Source organism: Camellia sinensis, unplaced genomic scaffold, assembly GCF_055761805.1.
Source record: "Camellia sinensis isolate YWXY unplaced genomic scaffold, ASM5576180v1 Unanchor1, whole genome shotgun sequence".
Taxonomy (NCBI): Eukaryota; Viridiplantae; Streptophyta; class Magnoliopsida; order Ericales; family Theaceae; genus Camellia; species Camellia sinensis.
Window position 1 is genome coordinate 24288173 of NW_028128987.1, and position 9483 is coordinate 24297655.

Genomic DNA, 9483 nt, shown 5'->3' on the forward strand with positions numbered 1-9483 from the left:
GATGTTCAACGAGCCCAACAGTGGCCCAAACACAATCTTTCATCAAACTACACTATTTTTATCATCGGGAAGCATCAAAACACCTAAGTCTTATGGTTAGTCAAAATGAGGTGTTTACACCGACAATTCACGCCAATCTTGTTCATAATGTGCAAATGTGAAACGAGTGAGGGTCTAAATCTGGTAAATTCGTAGAAAATTTACTAAGCTATCAAAATGCCAAATAAAAACCGTATCACTAGACCTGGAGTCGCCACCTAATCTTTTTGGAGAAACTAGAAAATCCTGACTCCTACCAATATAGGCCACCGATACACCGTGACCAAAGAACTCGGTCCAGGAGTGTAAGTATGAATGTGATTTCATGAAATGATGAGGATTTGAATAATTGATTTAGATGAATAATGATTTGAAATTGCTCCACTTTATACCTTGTTGAGAGTGTCATTATATATTGTTGTTAGTTATGCTCTAATGTTGCCTGTTTAGAATATTTTGATAGAGATAATTGTTGTTAATAGTCGGTGGAAGATTGCATTGTTGTAGAAATATCTCAACAACTGAAACCCATTTTGTTAATCATGTGATTTAATTTTGATGATGTCTCAAATATTATTTGATAATTTGTGATTTTTTTAATAAATATATGTTATAATAATTTGACACAAAATATAAAAATATATTAAATCTTTTTGATACATGTTGCACTGAATTCAAATTTTTTTTGCATTTTTTAATAATTTAATTGTATGTAAGACACACCCATATGATGAGTATATCATGAGCCATAATTTTGCATCATTTGAATAAATTATATATATATATATATATAATTTAAAAAGGTAAAAAAAAGCATACTCAAGTGGTGTCTCAGGGCGAATCTTTTATTTGATTATGTTTAATATATATGATGTTACATGTATGTATATTGTTTATTGTAAAAATATATTCGTGAATATCATTTGTATTATAATTATAATTATATATATAAATAATATAATATTCAAAGGTATTGATTGCAGGAGAATGATTGAGTTTTATATTATATTTATATAATCAAATCAATCCCTTGGTGAAGTGTTTGAATTTGCTAGCAGCAAAAAAAAAGTAAAGTTAGCTGCATGCCGTCTATTCAAGCGTTGCGTAGAGGAGTGTCTGTGAGAACCCGAATATACAAATCAAGTAAATAATTAAATTATAATTATTTTACAAACCTCAAATATTTTATTTGTAAATCTTAAGGTGCAAATTAAATATTACCGAACAATCTTTTAATTAATTTTAAACTATAAATAATTTTTTTATGGAAGTCCACAATTTTAAAGACTATCGATAACAATCTTAATAATAGTAACAATAATAATAATAATATAGTTAGTAAGGGGTCATTTTGAAAATTTACTATAGGAGGCTAAAACCCTAATGGTGAGATATCAATTCTTTTCTAAACAACCCTAGCAGCAGCCATGAGATATAGAGAAAAGAGAGAGGAAGGTGTCTTTTGTGAAGGAAATTAAAGAAGGAAAAAGGAGTTGTGCCGGTAAATATTTTTATATATAAGCATGTATATTGTTTTCTTTAATTAAGACCATGGTAATCATTGAGTTGCTGAAGTCATTGTTTCGCGTGGATGATGGACGGTGGTGTGAAGCTAGGGGTTGGTGATGGGAAGTTTTGGGTTACCATGGTGGATGGAAATTTTGATCCTAAAATCACAAACTTTAAAAATCAAGAAAACATAGTAAGAAGACGGATTTTAAATTGAAATTTTTACAGTAGATTAATTACATATTGAATTTCATATTTGAATTTTCTCATAATTGTTGGGAGTCAAAATCCATATAAACTGATGCGTTCAAATCTGTTCAGAAAACTGATTTAAAACACTAACTTCGGAAGCATCGTTCTCTTTGGGTATAGATCCGAAAATTATCAAATTAGTGTCATTAGAACCGGTTACGAATCTAGTTTCGTACATTTTGTCCTTGCATTGATTGCTTATGTATACTAAGAGAACCATTAATTTCTTTAAAGTGCTGCAGAAAATAACCTGTTTAGATGTAATTAATTGTAGATAATTATTTTGATAAGAAAATCAAGTAAAACCAATTGGGTTTGAAACTTAGGATATATTAGTTGATATTTGGAGGGTTTTGGAAATTTTCAAATAGTGTGGAGTAGGTTTTGTAATTTTCAAAGTTAGCGAATAGGTCGGTAAAACTTAAAACTCTGTTTTATCTTAAACTTACTTTTAGTTAAGTTTCGATCGGAACCCATGTCTTGGGTAATTTTAGACCTTAAAGAACGTTAACTTAGGTATTATTTAAGAGTAACAATGTGTGGATTTGAGCTGTGTTAGTGCGCTTTAGTGTGGGATACTTAGTTTATTATTCTCTTTAGTATTTTTAAATTAGTAGTGATGTGTAGTCTTCATATTTGGTTCAGGGCACTAGTTGGACTTTCATACTCTATTCGAGGATTATATTATTTCGTTTTCAGGTGAGTAGTTTCATGCTACATATTTTTATAAATGTTTCCCTACCCTGAACTGTTGGAAAATTTAATTGTTGTTTCAAGACTAAACTGTTTTGATAAATTATTATATTATCAATGGAATCAAATTATTTCTGAAACATGTGTGAACTTCGCATACTGTAAACTATTTGTTTTGGTCTTATGTTTATGATGGTGAACTACCATGTTTTACGAAACTGATGTGTATTGATTATTGGGACCATCTGTATATTTTTGTCCAGGGAAATTATTCCACCGTGTGTGGTGACTCTGGCCACTAGGGAACAGATCTGGTTTGGGCTGTGATGACTCTAGTGCTCAACGATTGTAAGGAAAAGACCTAGGTTAGGCTAGGTGACCTTCAATCGGATCGTCTTAGAGAAAAGGCCCGGGTTGCCACCCTGAGGATGACTCTTAGTTCGGTACTGGATCCAACGAGGCTTATAACCTTAAGAGCTATGTGGCAAGTTACTTGTTATTTCTTAGTACCTAGAAAATTATTGGTTTTCATATTGTAATGTGTTTTAAGTGGAAAACGTCATTTATCATGTTCTTGAGAGACATGAGTATTTTAACAGTTAAATTGTGGAACCTTTTTTTTTTTAAACAGATTGTCTTTACCAAACTGCATGCCAATCTAGTTTCTGTGATATATATCTTATTTTGGAATTGATCCCTATTTTCAAAACTGTATATACTATCCATGTTGCTACTCATTGAGCTATCAGCTGACTTAGTTGTTTACCATTTCCAGGTGTTAGAATGACTTAGAGTGGACTCATGGCGTAGCGGGGACTGAATTGCATGGACCTTTAGGACATTCATTTATTTTGTTTTGGACTGTTATGTCAAGTTTGTGCATATTTATTTTTATTTTTATTGAGGTTCATTTAGGATTATTTTGATATGTGGGCTGTTTATATCCCATAAGTTTGGATAATATTGATTACGGTTGGTTTTGCCGTTTATACTTGTGGCATGTCACTGGATTAAGTTTTGGTTATTTATTAATGGACTATTTTATATTATTCAATGTGTTTATGGATTCGTGTTTAGGCTTACGTGTGCCTTGGGCTAAGGCCCTGTGTGCCACGACCGGTCATATCCGGGTTTGGGGTTTGATAGTGTTTGTCTTCCCAACGGATAGATTTTTGGGTATAAATATAAGTGCTTTATTTGGAGAAAAATCAAGAACTTTGAGAGAAAAAATTTGTGTGCATAGAAATCTTGATTGTACTTTCATTCTGCTCTTTCACTTTCATATCGAAGTGTTGTCTTTGTTTTTACACTTTCATATATACTCTTTGTGAGAGAATCATTATAAAAGAGGTTGAAATACCTCTTATCTTTATTGATTTTTTTGTGAGAGGATTTTGTAAGGGTGGGGCATTTATTAGTTGAGTGAGGCTCAACGGATAAGAGTAAGACTTGTATAAAATCCACAAGTTTGGTGAAGCTTTGGTGGTGTATTGATTCATTTTGATAGTGAAGAAATTCTTGAAGAGGATTCTTGAGGAGTGGACATAGGTCCGGCCTGCCGAACCACTACAAATCGCTGTGTTTGATTTTTTTTCCTTATCGCTATTATTTTTATATTAATTATTATTCTTCTATTTTTTATTTGTTAAATTCGAATATTTTGGCTATTATATTTAATATTATGAAATTATTTTTAATAACCCAATTTACCCCCCTCTTGGTTTGCTTCCCTGGGATAACAGTTGCTATCAGAGTAAGGACTCTAGTATTTTTTACTGAACCGTCTTAGAGTAGATTATGGCAACTCCTAGTTATTCATTACCTAAGGGACAAGCATCCAATAGACCACCATTGTTTAGCGGCGCAAACTTTAGTTATTGGAAAACCAGGATGACCATACACATACAATCTAACGATTATGATGTTGGAAAATCATTTGTAATGATCCAAAACCCCTTATCAAAACCGTAGAAGGCCAAAAGATACCAAAACCTGAAGATGAGTAGACAGAAGCTGATACGAGAATTGCTCAATCCAATGTTAAAGCCACAAATATGTTGTACTATGCCTTGGATGCCAATGAGTTCAATAGAATTTCTACATATAAGACAACAAAAGAAGTTTGGGATAAACTCATAGTGACTCATGAGGGAAAAGACAAAGTTAAAGAGTCTAAAGTTAGCTTGTTAGTCCATAATTATGAGCTCTTTAGTTATTCAAATGTTTACTTGTTTTACAGATATTATAAATGGTTTATTTCTCTTGGTAAAATATATACTAATGCTGAAATTGTAAGAAAGTGCTCAGGTCATTACCAAAGAGTTAGGAGAGAAAAGTCATTGCCATCACAGAAGCCAAGGACTTATCAAAGCTAAGTCTAAATGAGCTAATGAGATCTTTTCTTACACATAAGCTCATTATGAAATAAAGAGATGAAGAAGAAGACAACAAGAAAAAGAAGGGAATAGCTTTCAAACCACTGTTACTCATGAAAAGGATTATGAAGATAATTCATAATTTGGTGATGAAGAAATAACCTTATTAACAAAAAGGTTCTAGAAATTTATGAAAAAGAATCAAAGAGAAAGAAGATTTTTCAAATGAGATTTTAACAAAGGAGAATCTAGGAGAAAATATTTTACAAAAGGAGAAAATAATAAGAAAACTAAAATCACTCATGTGTAACAAGCCTGATCATATCAAGGCCAATTGTTTGGAAATCAAGAAACAATACAAGAAAGACAAAAGAAGAGCCATGACTGTTGCATGGAGAGATAGCGACGAAAGTGACTCAGAAAATGATGATAGCAACCATGAAGTTGCCGACCTATGCCTAATGGAATTTGGAGATGATGATGAGGTAAACAATGATTCTTATTCTTTTGATGAATTACAATTTGTATTTGAAGAATTGCATGATGAATTTCGAAAACTTGGCATTAAAAATATTGCTCTTAAAAAATTGCTTTCAAGTTCAACAAAAAATAAATAAATAAATAAATAAATAAAAGAGAATCTTTATCTAATAAAATTGAAGTATTACAAAAAAAAATATAAATAAATAAATAAATAAAAGAATAAAATGAAATTTTAAAATAAAAAGAATCCCTTATTTTACAAAAGGAATTTAATGATTTCAAAATTGAAAATGATTCTTTAAAAAAAGGATAAAGTTGTTTTAAACGAAAATATGGAAGATTTAAAAACATTCTTTCAAAACTCACTCAAGGAAGAGACACTTCAGATAAACTTCTTAAAAGTCAAAATTGTACCTTTGGTAGAGCTGGAATTGGGTATAAACCTTTTTCAAAAGGAAAAACTTTCAAAAATAGTTTTATTTATACATCTTCTAGACACTCACATCTTACGTGTCATTTTTGTGGTAAAAAATGTCATATTTCACCTTCATGTCCTGTTAAAAGAAATCATTTTGCTATTGCTTTCAATGGTAGACTAGGAAAGAAGGAAAGCCTGCTAGAGAAAGTGCTAGAGTAGGCCAGGGTATAGGCCCTAATCTGATATTTCATTTGTTAATGTTAAGTTTATGATTTTAGAGTACTTGTAAGATAATATCTATAGGTCTATCATCTTCTCCTAATAGCCACCTAGTTCCAATAATAATAGGGCTAACTAGAGATCTTTCCTTGACTAGATAGAGATAGATAGGAATATCACAATATAGTAAGACTTTCCTTTATTAACATGCTAACGAGTGTAATAGCTAAATAAGGGGCATAAGGAATAAGTTTCATATCGAGCATACGAGGGATATCGACCTTGACTAAGAGGCCTAACGTGGCTACTTTTTCTATCCTAGTGCAAAGACACTTCAAAGATGTCAACTTCTAACTTTTACGAACCTAAGAAAATATGAGTACCAATAGAAAAATTAAATTTTTGTAGGTATGTTTCAAGACAAAATTCAGTAACGATGGATGGTATCTTGATAGTGCATGTTCGAGGAACATGACCGGAGATAAAGCTACGTAACCTTTGACGACAATAGTAAAGGAAAAATCATTGGTGTAGGTATGGTAAGATTGTTAGCGGCAAGATCTTTAGATTCCGAGATCGAGTTTTTGCGAGATCTTCACTAATTAGATTTTCAAATATATGAGATCGTGTATATATGGATCAGATTTTCATATATATGATATATGTATATGTGTGTGTGTGTGTGTGTGTGTGAAAGGGCAATATAGTCAATAAAAAAAAAGGAAAAATTGTGGTGTGTCCATCTTGAGCTACTCTTATCTTTCTCAAGGACTTTTTGAAACTAAATTAGTTAAGTTCGTCTTTTATCCTAGAAAAAAGCCAAAAAAGAGGGGTTTCGCCAGAAATCCCTTCTATCTAATTACGCTCCAAAATTTTCAAAAAAAAAATTATTATAATTTTATCCCTAACTAAAATTACTAAAAACCCCTTAAACCATAAAAACCCAAACCCTAAATTCTCATTTCACCAACCATTTTTTCAATCCATTTCACCGGGCCACATCCATTACCACTTGTTGCTACTCGCCTCCACTGCCACCCGCTTCGCCGCAATCCCAGCCCTTTCTTCCCTTCCACTACCACAACCACCTTCTCCTCTTCTCATTCTTCTTTATTTTTCTTCTTCTTCTCGTATTCCAAACTCTTCTCATTCTTCTTTATTCTTCTTCTTCTCCTCCTATTCCAAACTCTAGATCTAAAACCTCTCACACACACACACACACACACACACACACACACACACACACACACGAGAGGCAACTGTGGGGGTTCCATTCGATGCAAAGAAGATGAGATAGGTTGCTGGCATAGGGATTTGGAAGGAGGGTCGTGGCATCGGGAGTGACTGGAAAGGAGATTGCGACGACGGCTGTGGTCGAGACAGTAATTGGAATTATTTATTAGAAGAATGCCAAATTTGAAGCCTTTAAAAAACAAGACTTCGTTGCAGTGTGAATTGCACAAGTTCTTGCTTTTGGTCCATGTAAGGGCACCATACAAAATGGCCTGGTCTCAAACTATTAAAAGTAAAAAGAAAAAGAAAAAACAAAAGATTCTGTCACACACACAAGTTGTTGGCCAACATACATGATCAGATTCCTAAAGCGGTTGATGTGGACTTGAATTATCATTTTGTTTCGAAAGGTAATTAATTGATCCTCTGAATATCACAACTGCCTTAAATATCTACCATGACTGACTGCTCAAAACTACTGGTAAGTCGAGCATTTTCTTGAATATGATATTCCTCTCTCTCTCTTTCTCTCTCTCTCTCTCTCTCTCTCTCACACACACACACACACACACACACACACACAAAATAGATAAAATACAAAAAAATATATACTGTTACTCGTTCTCCTCTAAACCCATTGGCATGGCTTTGAATGCAGCTAACACCACAGCCACTTTACATGCAAGAAATCCCAACATCCCAAACACGACTTCTTTCGGTGTTAACACCATGCCACCACTATCTCCAGAACCATATTTCACTACAATAGTAGCAAATACAAATGCTAATACTAGGCTTGAAATTGGACCCTTAAATCTTCCGAATATTTGAGCAAACTTCCCTTTTCTGTGTTATTAATGCTGATGATGCAGCAGGAGCTGGTAATCCATCAATGGACCTCTGCAGCAATAACAGATATAAACCAATCCCACCACCTAAGAATGCAAATGCGACATTTTCCCCAACTGAAAAGGATGCAATTGATGAGCCAGCAAGTACAAGCAAACCATCATTAAGTAACAAAGAATACTTCAAATCCACATACTCTCTCATGCTTTCTTCATTTGTTATTCCACTGTCACTCACAATTGATGTAGGTTACAAGAGGTACACACTTAACAAGGTCAAGTTGTCCCAAGAAAACTCTCTAACTAAGCAAGGTCTCAGTTCCGCCATGGAAATGCCATTTCCCTCATCCAGCAAGGTATCCTCGACCTCAAATCTGTATTCAAAACCAATATATTGAATTTCTTTTCTGCCATTTTCTCCTGATGTCAGTTGATATAGGAAAGTGGCAATTAAGCTAACATCTCCTAGTCTTCACTGACCTGACATTGGTGAAAGGTAGAGAGAGAGAGAAAAACAAGAGAATGCTCAAAATTTCAAAAGGCCAAGATAACTCATGTTAAACTGTAATCTCTTACTTCTCAACAAGGCTTGTATTTGTTAAATAAAGTGTTTGAAATTGGAGCTGGTCGTTCAATCCACATTGTCTACAATACTAGACCAATCCAACTAATGGAATTGAAAGGATTTGCCAATGCAGATATACCTTGTTAGGGTTTATTTATTTATTTATTTGTTTTCCCTTTATAATTATTGCCTATAGAGCTCAAGAATATATATACATATATGTAAAATAATGCATTTAGACCCTTGAATGTGTTTGTTTGACAGTCCTGGAATTCTCTATTATCCTGAGCTAGGCCTATAACTAGCTAGATATCAGGCTTGCATTGAATTGAAATTTGAAACACCATGTTCCATGAAGAGACTAACCTGATTCAAGACTGATCCATACAGCTTCAACTTTCCCCAGTTTAGGTCCCTCAAAGGCGAACTCATCAACAGAACTCCTTTGGAAATGGAGTACATCAGAAACAATCTTGTCCTCTAATTGATTAGAATGTTCTTTAATCAGACTCGCCGGTATCCTTTGTAAGATGGAGTCACCATTTTCATCTATCAAACAAAACAGTATGCCAGCATTTAAATCACTAAGACCTAATCCATAGATATTACTTGTATGTAGCTTGACTTTGTATAAACACTTGCAACCCCCCACTTTGAAAGATGTAAGAATCTTCTCCAGTGAAGAATCCGCACAAACTTCAGGTTCTGCAGTTAGCAATAGATGTGAAGGTTTTGCATAGCTTTGAAAATCTGAATCAGAAAGTAGTATATTACTGAAAATGAGTGATAATTCAACGATGAGAAAATCAACAAATTTTGCAGAATCTAAAATAGGACAAATACAGAAAT